At 46.5% G+C, this 17,815-nt stretch overlaps 1 protein-coding gene and 1 non-coding gene across 2 annotated transcripts in view; both read right to left on the bottom strand.

Annotated features, from left to right (window-relative positions):
- The window catches only part of LOC122402381 (ecdysone receptor), a 152,769-nt gene extending 140,501 nt beyond the window's left edge, over positions 1-12,268 (bottom strand). Inside the window, exon 1 of the mRNA XM_043405106.1 lies at positions 11,602-12,268. The gene's annotated coding sequence lies outside the window, so the exon portion shown is untranslated. The remainder of the gene's footprint in view (positions 1-11,601) is intronic.
- Positions 12,269-16,198: 3,930 nt separating this feature from the next.
- Positions 16,199-16,281, bottom strand: Trnal-cag. The gene has a single exon. It is a non-coding gene; the product is annotated as a tRNA-Leu (tRNA).
- Between the last annotated feature and the right edge of the window lie 1,534 nt (positions 16,282-17,815).

The raw sequence follows: 17,815 nt of genomic DNA, 5'->3' as shown, positions 1-17,815 counted from the left end.
GAGTCTGTCGTCCTCAAGAACTCTCGGTATGAGCTGAGCAATGTTTTCACCTCGGTCAGTAGTGCCAAGGGAAAGCGCCCACAATGCAATCGTGGGACGTACTATCGCCTACAAAAACATGGGCTGGATACCGCACTTGCATGTAGCGATACATTCGACCGACTCGCGAAGCGAAACACAACTTCCTACGAAGCGAAACTCTCGAATCCAGCTACGAACCCTACAATGTCACGCTAAATCGTTGGAATCGTTTCTATAATCGTATGAAATGGCTCGAAACTAGCAAACCTCTCTAACTGAGCGAATATCGCGACGAAATCCGGATACTTGAAGCAAAGGCGTCGAAAATTGCTTTAGAGTTCTTCCTTTTGAAAATGTATAATTAAGAATTGTGCGATCAAGGTCGTGTTTGGACTCATTTTCCTTGAGAGAATCTCGTCGATTCGTTGATATAGTCCGGGCCACGATATAGCGAGGTCGTAAACTCGAGTCGGTGTTAAATTTTAAAGTGAATTGACAGAAATACGAGCAGCTAGGGGCCTTGGACCATGGTCAGGGCCGTACGAAGAAATGTTTTATCTAGTGTTACCATTTTTAGAAAGCTATTTTTAGAGGTATGGTAAGAGGTAAAATTCTTACTCAAGTCTTTAAAAAAGGTAGTGCAGTTACGGACACAGAAAGTCATTCAAAAAGGCACCCTCGAGCAAGATGTCATATACGGCCCTAAGTGCTGCAGCAGTAGCCGGTCCCCAACCCTCAAGAGATTGGTTTACGACCTCGCTATATCGTGGCCCGGACTATACCTTCTAAAGATACAAAAAGAAACTATAAAAATTGTCAGCTTGCATCAGACACGTGGTCCTGGGTTTGGAATCGTTAGAGTTAAGACTATTGCAAACTACGTTACGAGGGACCCAGCACCAGTTTTGAACAGTCGGTGACTTGTTCGAGGGGGTAAGGAGTTGGTAACCGGTTCGAATCCATCGCTACCGTTCGGTTTGGCCTATACCGCGCACTCGGTCACTCGCACTGTCCAGAGTGTGTCGGCCGTGTGTGCAGTCACGAGTGCGCGTCTGTGTACACACTGGTCGACGGGTGGGGGAACGACGGAGGGGAATAGCGGGGAGGGGAGACGAGCGCACGGTGCGGCTGTATATGTGGGCTAAAAATGATACGCTGGCTGAGGTGACGTCATGCGAAGTTAGCCCGTCTGCCGACGATTGCACTGGCTGCAGCTTCGCAGTTGTTACTCCCGGCAACGATGCTCGCCGTCAAAGTCGCCGCGAATCGTCGTTCTCGCGCTTCTTTATGCGAGCCGCGCGCCTTCGAATCCGGTTCTTCGCTACGGCTACCAAGATCAATTACCAAGGCAATTTCAGAGAGCTCTCTGTCTCGTTCGGTAGAATCGATCGGTGTATATGTACGTACGTACAGCTCCTCCAGTGACAAGATTCGACTACCCGCAAGGTCGAATTCTTTAGCGTACATGTACGAATAGCTTTTTTACGCGTACACTCTCGTTTAAACGGAACTCGTAGACGTACTTAACCTGCTGCGACGCGTTTTCTTCAGGGGCTTCGGTAATATAGGTCCAGACGCATCGCTCCGCAACTGCACCTACTCCGAAACTCCGATTCTCTACTTTTATTTTCTGTTTTTGTACGTATCTTGACTACATTTACAGATTTTACACTCCGAATAAACGTTCGCAGAAGTTTGCAATCGAGAGAATAACGTTCACACTTGAAGAAATAATCGAGGATTGGATCGAGCTGATCATTGCGAAGACCTCGTTAGAATTATCCGTGGGAAACCAAACTTTCTCAAATCGATTGTTGCTGGACGCGTTTTCTACGCGCTCCGGGAACGAAACGAAAGAAGCAAACACTTCAGACATCCTAACAACCAGGAGTATCCTGAAATTCCGCGAGGGGGCGTACGTTATTTTCTCACGTTTCTCGAGCATTCGTGTTACAAATGTCGTCGGACCCTTTACGCGTCGATGAAATACGGACTTCCATTTCCATTCGCGCGAACAACGGCGTTGAAATGCCCGAGCGTGCACGGTCGCGCGTAACATTATTATCAGACGAGTATTAAAAATGAACCGAGATGTGTTATGCAGCTGGCTGAAAGGGGTACATTATTCATTTGATCTCTCTGGCAGCCTTGACGCGGCGCGTAGTCAGCTGATGCGGCGATCAACTGATATTCATGGTGCCACTGGAGCAGAATTTATATTCTTCCGACAGATCTAGCGGAGACGTTCGCGTTGAATGAAAAAGGGAACGTATACGCGTTTGGCGATTTCGATCCTCGATACGAGTCGTTACGATCGATCGTTCGCAACTCGAAGGAAAACTATCCAAGCAATAACGTACCAATATTCTTCAGACCTGATTTTGAGACCAAGTATCGCGTTCTGCTACTACTTGTATCTCGATCGTAGTCCATTCTTCTCGATCGTGTATCATTAAATTTTCCACTTCGACGCGATACAATTCTATCTTTTGCTCCGCTAATCCGAATTATCGCTGAATTCGGATGACCTCTCGCCCCAATTAATCTGGATCAACGAGCATTCAGTGTGTTCGATAAAAAAAAATCACGCCTCGTCGAATATTTCGGACCCGTACACACCGTGTGCCCCGTGAACTTACAATAATTTCCTAGGGGAGCTTACGAACGCGTCTGAAACACGTTTAGCAGTCTGTCGGTGACACGGACGATTGGTAACCGTTCACGGACTGCACGCTGGTAAATAAAACTGTCCCGAAGCTTGGTTTAGCGCCAAGCCGGTAACTCGATGAAGACATTCACGCTGACCGAGAAACTCGACACGCTTCGACTATGTAGCATCAATTCGCTTGCAAACATCGCTGAATCCTATCCGATGAATATCCCATTGACTTCGTCGACGCGCATAAATCGTCGGAGCTTAATCGCTGACCTTAAAGTCAATGGAATCTCGCAAAAAAACTCGGTTAAAGATGTCATCGATAATTCTCGTTAATGGCTCGAGCACACCGAGCTATCTTCTTTCTGATCTCGACCAGTAATTGTAGCCTCGATCTCTGCCACCATAACCCATTCGTCTCTTCGATTATTCAACGCGCCAGAGGCAGGTAAAACTCACCTACCTCGATGAAACAACCGTCTATCCATTCGTCGTTAAAGAGAAATACAATATTCGAGGAAACGAATTACTATATAAAAAACCGTATTCAAAAATGAAATCGTCGCTTTTCGAAGCTAATCAGCGGCCAGAGACGAAAGAAACCGTATATTTTACTGAATGTACGTAACGTAGTACGTTGGAACCTTGCTGAGCAATAAAGTCAATTAACCGGACGATCGGCTAATTATTTTGACCCGCGTAGACTCTCTCTCTGGTCTCCTTTGACGATCGCAGGATTCACCGAAATCCTTTTCATTTTATTCAAAGAACTGACGGAATATTAGCGAGACAGAGGTTAACCTTTGTCGAGGAAAGAAGGAAACCGACACTAATTCCCGCTGCTCCGGCTAATCTAGTGACCCCCAGTGAACGTGTCAGCCAGAAATACCTGGCAACTATCCGACACTTGCATAAGCCGCCTGTCGGGCAAATAGTTATTGACCTTTATTGCAACTAGGGTCCCCCGCGTCAAACCGCGATCACGACGGAGCTCCTCCGACGCGAACATTTTTCGCTAGCAAACTTTTAATCGCGTTTACCCCGTCCCTCCAAATACGGAACAGTTTTGAATAATTTTAACCGATCGAATATACCTAGCCTCCGAATATCCATTCAAGCTTCCGGTTGCCAAGTATCCGCCAAATTTTGACAAATTTAGCTCCCTTCAAGTTCTCGATCTCCGACCGTCTCCTGTATTTCTATTCCTGGCGAAACGGAGTATCCTCTAAATTCTGAACGCTAATTCGAACTGTTGACCCCGAGTACCCTCACGATTCCCGATTTCTAGACATTCCCTATAAAATATTCCGCGATAGTCGATACCAAACGCGTCCCGTTGTGAAATTCGTATTCCGTGGGCTTCGAATGTTTTACTTTTTCTCTCTCTGTCTCTCTCTCCTCCCCCCCCCTCCCCCTTGAAACTTTTCACGCTAGAGAGAGTTAATCCTCGGTCTCTGAAAGCAGACACGTTCTACCACTTTTCTCGTACTTCCCCCCTCATTTACGAGCTCTTTCGAAGCATCCTTTCATCATACCTCGCTCGACGCATCGTTCTCATTCTTGTTGCAAACGCTCGCGAATACAGTGCACTTGCGGACCCGCCACCGACTCGAATCTCTCAGAATTCGATCTCACGACCACCGAGCGTTTCTCTGAAACGTACTCCCCGCTCTTGCGTAGTCCTTTTTTGGCTGAACCCACGTGGTCGTTATGCCTCGCCATTACGTTCGCTGGGAGGGTTCCTTGGATCCAGTTTGTTAGACATCTTCGAGTATACTCGCTATTCGCTACTATTTTACTCCCATTCATTTATTCTCTGTTACTACTCATTTGCCACTCGACCATAACTTATCTGCTCGTAAATTTATTATTCGTTCTCTGCCCATTAGCACTCATTTCCCACTCCTTTGTCGAGCATCCACAATTTACTTATTTTTCTGGGGCTTGTTTACTACACACAGGATGTCCCTGCAATTTTTATTCGCGGTTCGTAAATAAATTCGCTCGACTGCTTGGCACCCAGGCGTTCATCTTTGAGGAGAGTTGGCACAAAGTCTACAATTCGATGGTAAAATCCTGTTCTTTGTCGCTCGACGATAAAACCGAGGGACACTGTTTCGCTTAAGCCTGACATACGTCGTAACACGGAGAAATTTAACGTGATCGCGTTTTCGAAACAAACTCGGGGCCACCTTAGAGCGTTTCGTTTCGCCGTTACGCAAGCGTCGACGAAAATTCCATCGCGCGACCTTAGATCGCCTACATTTCACTGAATGTACTCGCGTGGATCGTCCGTAAGAGGCAGGAAAAACTGTATTTTGCTAAATTGTTTCAGTAACTGGACAAGAAGTTTTGACAAAGAAACCACCGTCCTGAATTCGCGATCGGTTTTAGAGAGCGCAATATAAGAAAGTTTGTTTGTGCCACGGCGTACGGAATAATTAAGCTTGCATACTGCCGGTGGATCTCGTATATTATCGAACGTTCGCTTTCGTGGCTTTCCACGCGCGGAAACATGCTCGAAGTAAATGCACTGTGACGATAAAATTGCTCCTTATCGGTTCGATGGCACGCCGCTGCGAAAAATTGTACGTTCCGCGGGGATTCTCGCGATGAAATTTTCTTCGCGAGTTTTCCAATTCGGAAATTAAATTCCGATCGACGCCGCGCAAACGTTTACGATCCGCGATTCGAACAACGGATTCGACGCTTCCTCGAAGGTAGCCAGCAAATTTCCTCGAAATACGTTTCCGAAATTCTGCGCCACGTTTTTGCTTTTTTTATTCGCCGATAAACGTGTCGTTCTTTTCGTACATTTTTCTCGTCTCGCATAAAATCGCGCGCCGTTTTATTACACGGCCATAAACGAAGCCGACGTGCTGGGTGTCCGTAGACCAAACATAAAACAAAGAGATAATTAACACAGTCTGTTTCGAGTTACACAGTACGGTAAGTTTTACGCGGTTAATTTGACTCGGGCCTCTCCGGGTAAATTGAATTTTTAGAGACGACTGAACCTCGATTATCGCAGGAAATCGGTACGATCTTGGACGGTACTTTGAAACATTTTTTTACAGAAATATCGTGTTTATTTCTGAAGAGAAAAAAATAATGAATAAAATGATGATAATGAGAATAAAATTGAATAATTTTATTTAAATGTTGACCTTTGGACGGAGGGAGCTGAAACGAGCTGAGAGGTATCCTAATCTCCAGTAACCGTGTAAACGTACGTTTACCGAGAAATGGTCGGTCAAGCTACTCGTGAAATTGGGACGAGCGCCTATTTTTCGAGGATGACGCAATCGGTATGCACCGCGGGAGCATCTCGGTTATGGTCGAATGTTTTCTGGCCGGCCAGTAACGACGGCCATTGGGTCAGCCAGCCGAACATTCAATTTTATCGTGCCTCGTCGATAAACGCTGTCGAAAACAATGGGTACGCGTCGGATCGAGAGGGAAATCGGTCGGACTTGGCGACATTTCGTTGCGTTTCGCCCGCGAATACGCGTGTACCGTTGACCCGGCCGTGAGAGACGATGTTGCAACCGACGATTTAAATTTACACGAGCGCGCATGCGCACACGCTACCTACGCGGCCAGTGAAAACAATCAGCCCGGTCTGTTCAAACAAGCCGAGCTGCTCGCGGAAACGGGGAAAATTTTCGTTCGAAAAATTAAATCGATTCGACGTTTCGTTTCGCGAGAACAAAAACGAACGAGGCTAACAAGCTTTCCATAGGAATTCAACGTATGTCGATTCTTTTAAATCGTCTGGTACGGGCAACATTTTATTCGAGAAATAGGTAACCAATAAATAACGTGTATCGAATTTAGACGCATACACGAAGGGTTCAAACCCCAAAATAGCCAATAAATCCTTCGTCCCGAACGTATATACCCCTAGAATTTCCTGACGCCGAGAAACACGATTTCCGAATGGAGTTTCCAACGCTTTGCGTCTGTGCAAGACGAACGTCGTGTTTTAAAAGGATCTCGACGAGCGAGGCGTAATCCCTTCGGCAAAGATCTGCTAGCAAATGCCTCGGTGGCCTGGTTAAAAATGCATTCTGTACGAGAAGGGTTTCTTCGTCCCGGAAGGGGGATACCCATGCACGGATTCAGCCAATAAACAAGGGGGGGTCGGTAACATAGGTAGCCTGACGACTTCGGTCGGTCAAGCAGAATGAATCGCGCGAACGAACTCGAAATCGAGGCGCTATCGATTCCAGCGGAAAAGCAAAAACACTAAAGAAAAGTCCTGCTGTCGGTTAGATAATGCCGGGTCATCGGGTCATCGTTGTCTTCCGACAAACGTTACGCTTGTTTTACCCCGCGGTATATTGTGAACCGTAGATCGCGGTTACGCTCGTATATTCCTGGAGATGGGTCGTTGCTTCTGTTATTTAACATGATTGCCGCTGCACTGTAATCTGATTCCAACGCGCACGCGCGGACGCATGCGCAGCAGGTCGAACCGGTTTTGATGTATAGAACGAGAAACGGCGACACTTCTTTGACAAATGTCAGATTCTCGATTACAGTTTTTCTTCCCCCCCCCGCTTCCTTTTATGCATCCGAGAACAAATACTGCCGATTATATGCTTTCTGCGTTTGCACGCTCGATTCTATATCCAGGGAGAAACAGAGATAGAAGCGTAACGAGGACAGTGCTGATAATTCAAAAGAATATGGACGAATAAGAGCGCTCTTGTCGTTTCGAAGTACTTTTCCGTCGATTCTCTTTGAAATTAAACAAGCGTAATGATATTCACGTCGATACGCCGAAGGGGGATAAGTTTGATGCAGTTCGAAATATAATTGCAAACCTCGAAAGGTTGTACGAATATTAACCGATCGTTAAGCGATTCAACGACCCATGTTGTTTCACTGGAATGAGAAGTACGAATAAGTATGAAAAAAAATTTGGTTCCCACTGTTCCAGATACATAAAACGTAATAAGACGACGGTCTTTCTGCTTCTCGGACGATTATTCCGATTCCATTTACATTTACGATTTCGCGTTTCGTGAAACCGCATTGGACTAGACTTGGCCTAGTTACGGAGTCGGACAAACATTGCTAGACTTTGAAATATCGCTGCGCAACTTTCCGACTTCGTACCTTTTCCGAGAAAATGACCCAAGAAATTCTTTCTCCGTTACAAATCCTTCCAGCGCGATTTATACGCCGCGATCGTCTTGCCTCGTCGGACATTACTCGACCTTGCGCAGCTCCACGCGCGACAAATATCACTTTGGAAACGAACAAAGGTCTCCACGGTCGTCGTCGAACGAGAAAGAAAGGTTATTTTTTCTTTTTTTCGTTCGTGCAATACCTTGGCCTCGGTATAGACACGGCTCCGTACGCTAACGATATTTTAGAAAGTGAAAAGAACGAGAAAACTTTCGTTGCAAGTTTCCTCGCGTGGCAACAAACTCCGATCGGCGAATTAGAAGAAAATTTTAATACGAACGCGTGGATCTTCGTCCAAGATATAACCTTGGTTTTCGTGATATTGTTCTAAAAAAAAAACAACTCTACTGAACAAAGTTTAGGGCTTTGCACGTATACAGTACTTTGCAACCGGTTTTTGCAGTTACGAAGTTTCAGCTGTAACGGTGCCCCACCCCCTACGACCTTTGTATTCTGTAACCGAGGATAAAAAGCGACGAAAAGGAGGAATAAAAATTGTAACGGTTACACGGTGACGAAATCGAGAACGTTAAAGGTTGCTTTTTAAGACGGTGTCGTGGCTTACGTAACGGCGGCGGTGTTCTGGTACCTGAAGGCGGCCACCGCGAGCAGAACGCGAGCGACAAGCGCTTATCTTCGGCCCATTCTCGTAGCGCGACGACGACATTGGAGGCCGTGGATGTGCACCGTGATAATGCACGCTCTTATCGGTCTCCGAAGACTCGTACGCTCTCCGTAGCCATGCCTCCTTATCGAGCGCTATCGACGTTACATCGGATAAAACTGCGACGGTGCCTCGACCGACGCCACAACTCACTCGAGCGTTTAAGAAAGAAATACGCGTCGGAAGGAAAAAAAAAAAAACTCCAAGATTGCTTGCTCGCCTGTATCTGCGAGACGGCAAAGACACCACAAGCACAGTGCAAACAACCGTTATTTTTTCTTTTTTACCACGTCGCTTTCTTTTTCCAACCGATACCGTCGTCGTTCGACGAACAGATTTAATAGATACGACACACTCGAACTGTTACCATTAATAACTGGTCGAATGGTCGTCGTTCGCGAAAACGGTCTTCGCGTCGCGGAAAAGAGCTTACGCGTCCAGCGGTTGGTAACGCCAATTCGTGACTCTACTATCGGTTCTGAAAACAGCTGGTCGAAGGTTGGGAAACGCCAATTTTCGCCGCGGGAGAGTTTCGATCGTTGAGAAAGGTCAGTCCTGCGAATTTCGTATCGACGTTATCGTCGTCTGATCGCAAACACTGCTCGTGCAACGTCCAACCTAACGATTCTTTTCGTTCGATAAAAAGTTTAACGTGTCGACGATCTGGGTCATTAGCGCGCGAATTAGAAATCTGAAATTTTCGCGACAAAATGATCGTTCCCGGGCAACGTGTATCCCCCCATCCGGGGATTCGTCCGCGGAGACATCAAACTACCGTTTTCAATCCCGAGCTCGGTCGGATTCGTTTCAATCAGCAACGATATCTAAAGATTTAAATTTCCAAGTGGCGGCGGTCAGTCGTTAAATTTGAATTTGTAATAAGAACGGACTCGTTGCGAGGGACACGTCCAACGGCGGCGACGAGTCGCGGTAGACCCTGTTCGTTGTACGAGTATCGCTGTTTTCGAATTTGAAGCAAAACGAAAGAAGGAACGAGAAAAAATTTCATCGTGAAACATCGGTATCGCGGCGACCAGCGAGTGCTATCCGGGGAACTCGGGCTCGAATCTCGACTTGTTTACACACCAACTGCCTCCGAGTAAACACGAAGGCACTGACCACGACAAAAAAACGTACCAGGGTGACTCGAGTTCAAATATGTGGCACAAGAATCTCGAACCAGGCCTTAGTCTAAATATCGCTGCTTGTATCGCGTACAAGAACTTCTACATCGCCAAATACAACGTCGAGGAGTGTTGAAATTGTTCGTGAACGTTTCGCTGAGTTGGGAAAAAATTTATATTATTTATGGTCGCTGTAGAACCTATCGCGCGTCCAATTTGGATGGAACGTATATTTTTAGAACGTATTCTATTCCTGATCTGTTTTCCCGCTATTAACGATAGTCGAGATAGGCTCCTGACATATTTACTCGAGGAATATTTATCAAGTTTGCGACTCGTTATGAAACCGTACGAAGGTATTGCGATGTCTAACCCACACCAACTCCAAGTTCTGATACGAATCTAACCTAGGGTTACCAACCGTATTCTTTTAACAGTAGTTTTGCCCGAACAACGTGCTCTTCCTCTTTGCTGACCGAATTTTTATTGTTCAGGGACCAAAAGATCGTAATAAGAGAGAATATTGAATAAAAATTTTTATTCGTCGTTCCTTGTGTATTCTCGTCTTAGATAACTCGGAAATAGCGACTCTGACTTTCGGTCGATGTTTCTCGAAAATACGCTACCAGATATTCGTAAACTTTGACCCCAGAACACGGCAAGAATAACACAATATTCGGCCGGAAACGAACAACACGAGGCGTGTCGAAGAAACACGCTGCATCGGAATTATTTCGTCTATGGACGTTGTCATAGTCACTTGCTAACCAATCGCGTACCTAGATTGGACGGAACAGATATTTTTAGAATGTATTCTATTTCCAACACGTTTTCCTCTATCAGCCGTGGCTGAGGTAGGCTCGTGATAGTTGTACGCGAGTAATATTTATCGCGTTTACAGTTTATTACGAAAGTGAATCGGAATCTGGTTTTCACTGTTACGTTTCCGTAATTGCAAAGTCGACTTCCATGCCATTAACTGGCGCTTTATATTGGCCAAGTCAGTGTCACGAGACACTGTACCGCGTTGCATCTATTCGACGAAAATAATCGATGGATAATTGCAAAAATCTAACGTACGAAGTATCCGTGTGAGCACGTGCATTTCATCGTAGATGAAAAACGTGGTTCTCGAACATCAAACGATAAACAGGTTATGTTACTTGGAGCTCATAGCCATCAAAATGGAAGCAGAAAACTAGTTTAATTCTACTGTACAGGTTACATTTGAAACGAACGCAAACTCGATCGGTCCAATTTGGAAGAAAAAAAGAGTCGTAATATAAAAATTTGAAAAATTTGCTTCGCGTTATAAATCGAGACGTCAAGGGCTTGACCGTAGCTCCGTTTTATTACATTTCGGAGCGGCGTGCTCCGACTCTACGTGACAAAATGCAAAATACGCTCTAGCTCGTGAATTGCTACGATCGATCTGACGACAGTAAACAAAAAAAAAAGAAGTGTTCCAAGAGCGACGTTATTTATCTTCGTATTCGATCCACGTCATTTCCACCGATCGTAAAAGAAATGTCAAACATTCGGAGCACCACCAGATTCCGATCATTCCTATTTTCGTTGCACCTGTTCGCCGTTCGACCAACACTATTTCACGTGCTTAGACGTTACGCTGTTTACATTCCTGCACGGTTATCGTCGCTCGACAATAGCGTTCCGAAAGTGCCATCGTCTAAAAATTTGATCCGAGCCCTAGTGGTCGACCCACTCCCGGTCCCCGATACGACCTCGCGCGCACATTCGTTCACGAACCTACCTCACACTTTGCCCCGCGACAGATGTAAACAAAACTGTGTCCCATAAAGCGGCTGATCGGACGATCGTTACGCGGGAAAACGACACGGCGGCGCCGCGAACGATCGGCAGGTAAAACCGTCGGCCGCGAAATAAGAACGAAGAGAGAAACGAGAAATTCTAGTACTCACATAACGACGAGGTATACACCGTGAAATCCCGGTGGTCTGCGACTGACACAGCGGTCCTTTCTAACGCGGCAGGCCCGATCGAAACACTAGCACAAAATATACACGTGTAGCACACGTCACTGCTTTTCAATCAAATCTCTCTCGTCGCTTTTCCACGGCCGCTGCTCCGTCTGTATCACGGACATGCACCACGCAATACGATAGAGAACGATCACGGATTCTCGCACCGGTTCGGCCGGCCTCGCCTCGCGAAACCACGGCGACCCGTCGTTGTCGTCGTCGTCGTCGTCGTTGCCGTCGTCGGCGTCGTCGTCGTCGTCGACGTCGTGGTCGCGGTCGTGGTCGTCGTCACCGTCTGCGTCGTTTTCGTCGTCCTCGTTCCTCTCGTCACTGTCGATTCCCTCGTTCCACCGTGTCTTTCTCTCTCACTCTCGTTTCGTCGACGTAGACGCACCGTGTCGGTGAAAGGGGAAACGACGTCCAAGTTTCGCGTGCACAACGTTTTCACGATACGGCTCTGTCCGACCGACACGACCGCGAGAATCGATGACGGGAGGCCAGCGGGGCCGACGAGTTACGGCGACAGAACAAACGGGCCAAATAAAACAGGCTAAAAGACGTTTTTCGAGCTATTACGCACGGTTACAAACTCCGCTCACCGCTGAGAGTGCAAGCGCGCGACTGCGGCGCTCGACGCCGCTTATGCGCCGGCCGCCTGTTTCCTCGCTCGGCCGCCGTCCTCGACAGTGGCGCCACCAGCGAGCCACTGCCCTATTGCTCGCGACGCGCACGAATTTCGGCCCTCGGAGCCGCGCGCACGAGACTCCGGCGTTCTTCGCGGACTTTCTTTTTCGTCTACACGGACTACGAAAACCGGCCACGTCGTACACTTGCTCGCGTTAAAAGTCCTACAACGAACTCGTTCGTCCATCGATCTCCATTAAATAAACTACGCTAACCCTTCGCTGCACTCGACATCGTATTCCACTCCACTCGTCAATTTTTTCGCGTAATATTACGACTCGATCCGACAGTATTTTAAATATATCGGATCGAACGGGAAGCTCGTGCGTTTCGTAGTTAAAAAGCCACGGAAACAATAAAGAACATTTGCTCTGCTAACGTTTCTCAACAAAAGTCGACTGTTCCTCGAATTAAAACGTTGCCCGTCTCTGTTTACCGCTTAGTCAGCTTCCGAAGTGCCGATGGAAGCGAACGACCATGTCATTTGGAGGAAAAAAAATATGTTGTACGAGCGAGAGGCGACGATAAGGTTTCAGAAATTGCGCGACACACCGTCGCGTCTGAGTTCATTGCTTCGCTGGTCAATAACCATTGCGTCTCACCGTCAAAACAAGCGGAGCCTTTATTAATTTATAGCGAGTGACTCAATAGCTCCAGCGAAGCTACCGAAGCTGGCTGAATATCATGAGACGTAACGAGTTATGTTGTACGCGTTCCGCGTTGAACACGTTTTCTGAGTAGATGCAAAGTCGTCGCACTTTTAACCCTTAAGTCGGCGGGCTCGTGTTCGTAACTCAACCAGCTGCACCGGGATCCGTCAGGCCCCCTCTTTAATTAAGGATGCGAATCATTTCTTTGATATAAACTAAGTCAAATGAAGTGGATCAAAGTATGCGAAAATAAACATTGCCTTTTTAGTTTCTTACGAGACGTTCGCGAGGAACCGTGAAGCTAAAACCCTACTATCCAAGATGGCGGCGATTTCTAGTTTCTAACTTCCGATCCTACAGTACTTTCGTACGTTTGAAAACTGTACTGTTTATTCGTTCTGTTTGGACTCGATCGACCGGGCTACCGTCTCAAAACGCTTCGAATCGAAGACCTCGCGATCGAATACGTCTCGTTGGTGGAACCAATGGTATTCGCGGGGCGATGCAGGTACGGGCACACGTGTGTTCGTTTATTCCCGGTACGGCGCGGCCCCACGTGACCGACCTACCTTGAAAATTGGGCCACTGGAGCACAGCTGCTGGTTTAATAAAAACATTTGCTACGTTTCTCTCGGATAGCGGCGTCCGGTCGATCGGTTGCGACAGACGCCAGGTTATTTAGTTACACGAAAATTTCGTCGAAACAGCAGCGTCGTTAGGAGGGTCTAAACAAGCGGTAGCACGAGCAAGAGACGCAAACGAGAGGAAGAGGAGACGAGAACGCGAGAAGCTGCAGAAGGTTGGTTGCATTCTCTTGGCAATCTGTGGTAGGAGGCATGTAGGACGAACGGATGGAGAACACCAGCGCAAGTTCTGTGCCGCGATGTTGAAGCACGCTGGAGAGGAATCGAGCGGGCACCGGAGGTGGGGATTGGAGTGCACGGCGGAAAGAATGGCGAGCCAAGGGGAAGGGAGAAAGATGAACGGGATGGAGGGGGGAATCGCGGGAGGGGAGGGAAGAGATTGTTAGGTGAACGAGGATAAAAAGAGTCGTGGGACGCGAAAAGAAGAGAGGGGAGAGAAAGAGACAGGAGCGAGACCGGCGAGTCTTGGACAAGCAAAAAACAAAAGTGCATCTCGACAAGATGGCCGTCGCTTGAACGACTCTCAAGGTTACGCGAAGCATAGGGGAGAACGGAGGTAACGAATCAGCGTCTATGGTGTATGTGTGCCAGGCGACTGGCTTTAAACTTTCATGCGTACCCCGTTATTTATTTTGGCAAGTTCGCCAGGAAGAAACCGGGGCCCGTCTCGCGCTAAAGGATTACCACATCGGGCCGACGAAACTCCGGAGGCCTTGGTGCGGCGCAATTGCCATTTTCGATCGTGAACAAACCGACTAGTATCGTTTATTGGACCCGTTCCGTTTGAAACTGTGTCGGAACTATCTCTCGATCGATAAATCGACTTTCCAGAAAATTGATTATTACGAAACGATTATCGACCTGTATAACCTCCTTGGAACGCATATATTTTCGAGTCAAATCAACGATATACTGGGTGATTCTAGTTATATATTTAAAAAAAGAAAAAAGGAATCGTTCGAGTGGTTGAAAATAAATTACCAAAGATTGCCGCTGGAGAACAATCAGCTCGAAACGGTTACGAGGGATATTGACGCATCCGTGTGTAGCGCGTTGGGGTTACTGTTCACCAAGAACAAAAAAACAAGAGTGTTGCATAAACGTGTTCCGTCCTTTTCGGCTCGGCAACACGTTGGTTTCACCTATCCTCTCGCCTTATGTTACCCCTATTCTCGTCTATGCTCTAACCAAGGTTACCACCGCCTCCTCCTCATCCTTCGGCCAGCCGCATGCAAGAGTACAGTCCAGTGAGAAATGGCACAGGAATGTGCGAGCATGAACGCGAACGCGTCGCGTGGAATCGGTGCACTTGCCTCTCGCGAACCTCCAACGCGTAATCGTAACGTACAACGATGAAATTTACGATTGGAGGAAACGTTCGACCGTGGACGCGTCGAATAACAACGTCTCGAGGCGTCTCGTAACACGCCTGAGAATATTCACCTACGTTCTGATGCAACTTTCTTCCTGTAAACAATCGAATTCTGCTCGATTCCTAACCCGATCGACGATCGATCGATTACAACAAAAATTAGGACCACGCAAAAATTTCCATCTTCGTAACTACATATTTGGAACGAAAGTCTCAGCGCTGATTTCAACGACCTCGAAATACGTTATCGGGAACAACATTCCGAACAGCTTTACTGGAGATATTCGGAATTCGGTTAAAATTAGGTTACGATTACATTACATTTTGTCGTAAGCTGCGCTCTTTTTATACTGCCTAACCTGAATTCAATTCGTTGACAATAGTCGTTTTTAATAGAAATGAAAAAGTGAATTTAATGGGTCAGGGTAGATCAATGGCTGCACAGTGGGATGAAGCGTATTAAAAAGTTGAAGTTTGGTACCTTAATCTCTACTAATTATAAACATTAATGTTTCTTCTTAATTCGAGATGTCATGTTTTGTACAAGAGCTCCGTTTCCCTATAATTTTATAGCTTTTAGTTTCTTTTCTTCCTTTGCGTCGCGGAGTCCTCGATCGTTCCAAAAAGTCCACGATTCACCTTGCCATCACGATCCATAAATTCATTGATTGCAGTGGTAACATCATCGCAACTGTGATTAAAATTATTACGGTTATCATTATCATTGTTAAGACCGTTATTATCGATGCAGTCTCGAGCATCGTACGCAGCTTCCTCTTTTACGATCGCAAAATTCCCTGCTCTACTTTCTTCGATTGCTTTATCGACATAATCTACTGGTATCGTTTCTCCCTCGAATGCTATAATCATGCCAGTATCGATACTTTGTTTATCGCTACATTCAACGTAATAATACTAATAGTACTTTTTCGTTAAAAAAATAAAATTCACGAGCAATTTTATTCCGAGATTCGTTCCATGCCAACACGAACGTCCGCCACTGTATTAATCTCGAGCATTACGTAATTTTGATTTGGCTAATTCGATAGGTAGGAAGGTACACTCCGATCGAGAAAAAAAAATTTTAGAGTTCGTTTATCGGCGAAAATGATTAGGCCCGGTTGTATAGATATCAACGACGAACCATGGAGATTCGTCCAAAATTTAACGATGCAAAAAAAAATATTTGTCAGAAGTGGGATTCGAACCCACGCCCACAGAGTGGACTGCGACCTGAACGCAGCGCCTTAGACCGCTCGGCCATCCTGACACGTCGTTTCGGATGGCGTAAAGAAAGAAAATCAACGGACTGTGCGTACTATGCCGAGAAACTGGTCTGCAATACTAAATTTACCTACGAGCTAGTCGAAAATAGCGCCCCGAGAAGCAGCCATGGAAGCTTCCAAGCAATGCACCGACAAACGAACGTTTTTTCCTCTCTATTATTTCGTCTTTGATTCACGTGCTCTTGAAAACGATTTCCTAAGGTTAGGGCGCATAGTTTCGCGGTGGAAATTAGCCAGAGATGGACAGAATTTTATTCGAATACTATCTACGTAAAGCGATTCATTTGCAACGCTTATTCGATATACGAAACGAGCGAGAGTACGTTGTTTTGCCAACTAAAAGGAATTACGGTTGGTAACCCTAGTATAAGTCACATGCTCCGACAGGTGTGACTTTCAGTAGGACGAAGTTTCAAGAGTATCTATGCATTATCTACCACGGTTAAAGAATTCCGATCACGCATCACCCGATGAATGGTAGACGTGTTTTCGTTCCTTTAGTAAATGAATGACTGATACGGCTCGTATGATTTATCAAGCGCCAAACTTATCAAACGTTCAACTCTTACCTGAATTATCTACAATGACAAATAAACGTGTAAGTAAGTAATCTTGTGGCCTTGTTTGCCTGTATTTACCAAAAAATACGTAGCAAAACGGTATTTAACCGGGATTCAGAAGTCACCAAACACCTGTATTTGTAACACGTCTCTAGGGTGTGCAACTTCGATTATATCTTTATAGATATCATTAAAAATATGTATTGTTATCATCCTACGAAAGGTCCTCCCTTATAATTATTCATCTACTACCGGCAACGCGGTAGCAAAATGTAGTAAATAGGTCGTAGAAGCAAACATTAATTTGCTACGTCGAAGCAACGATTCCTCGCGTACCAGAAGACCAGTACGTCGGAAAATGTAATGCCCTCTGCGGCGAATTCGTGTCCGTTCGATTCGTAACGATGGCTGGCCGAGTGCCATCGTACGTCGATCGCGCGAGCAATGCACCGACACGGGCCTATTTTTAATTTTGATTCGCGTCAATCCCGGAACACTGCTCGGAAGAACTTGCGAATCTTGATCGCCAATAACGTTTCGCCTCGAAATATGTATATCGGCCAACGTTACGGAGACTTTGAAAAGCGACTAAAATTTTTGCTCAAGCGTGAAAACCGTAATGGCAAAACTGGATCCAGGAGAATCGATTTGTTATAATATGGTAAAAGGCCTGCAGTCGAATAGGACGCAGGTTCCCCATCCCTGCCCTAGTCCGATCCACGCGCCCTTTTCCACCGCATGTGCCCTTCAAACGTCCAACGCAGCCTTCGCATTCGACGCGGGCAACACCTGTTGTCGAGAGGGCCCCGAAAAAAAAGTGAGTTTTCGGGGCAGATCGAGGAGACGCGACACTCGAGGGCCGGCCTAGGCTCGGGGAATTGCAGTTTCCGGTGCAGAAGATGATGCTTATATTCGCATTGAGCGTCGCTGCGTCTCAAGGCCGGACCGTCCGAGAGCT

The sequence above is a fragment of the Colletes gigas genome, unplaced genomic scaffold (assembly GCF_013123115.1).
Source record: "Colletes gigas isolate AHSC1104 unplaced genomic scaffold, ASM1312311v1 Colletes_gigas_Sc00035, whole genome shotgun sequence".
Classification (NCBI taxonomy): domain Eukaryota; kingdom Metazoa; phylum Arthropoda; class Insecta; order Hymenoptera; family Colletidae; genus Colletes; species Colletes gigas.
This window is presented reverse-complemented; position numbering and strand designations above follow the sequence as displayed.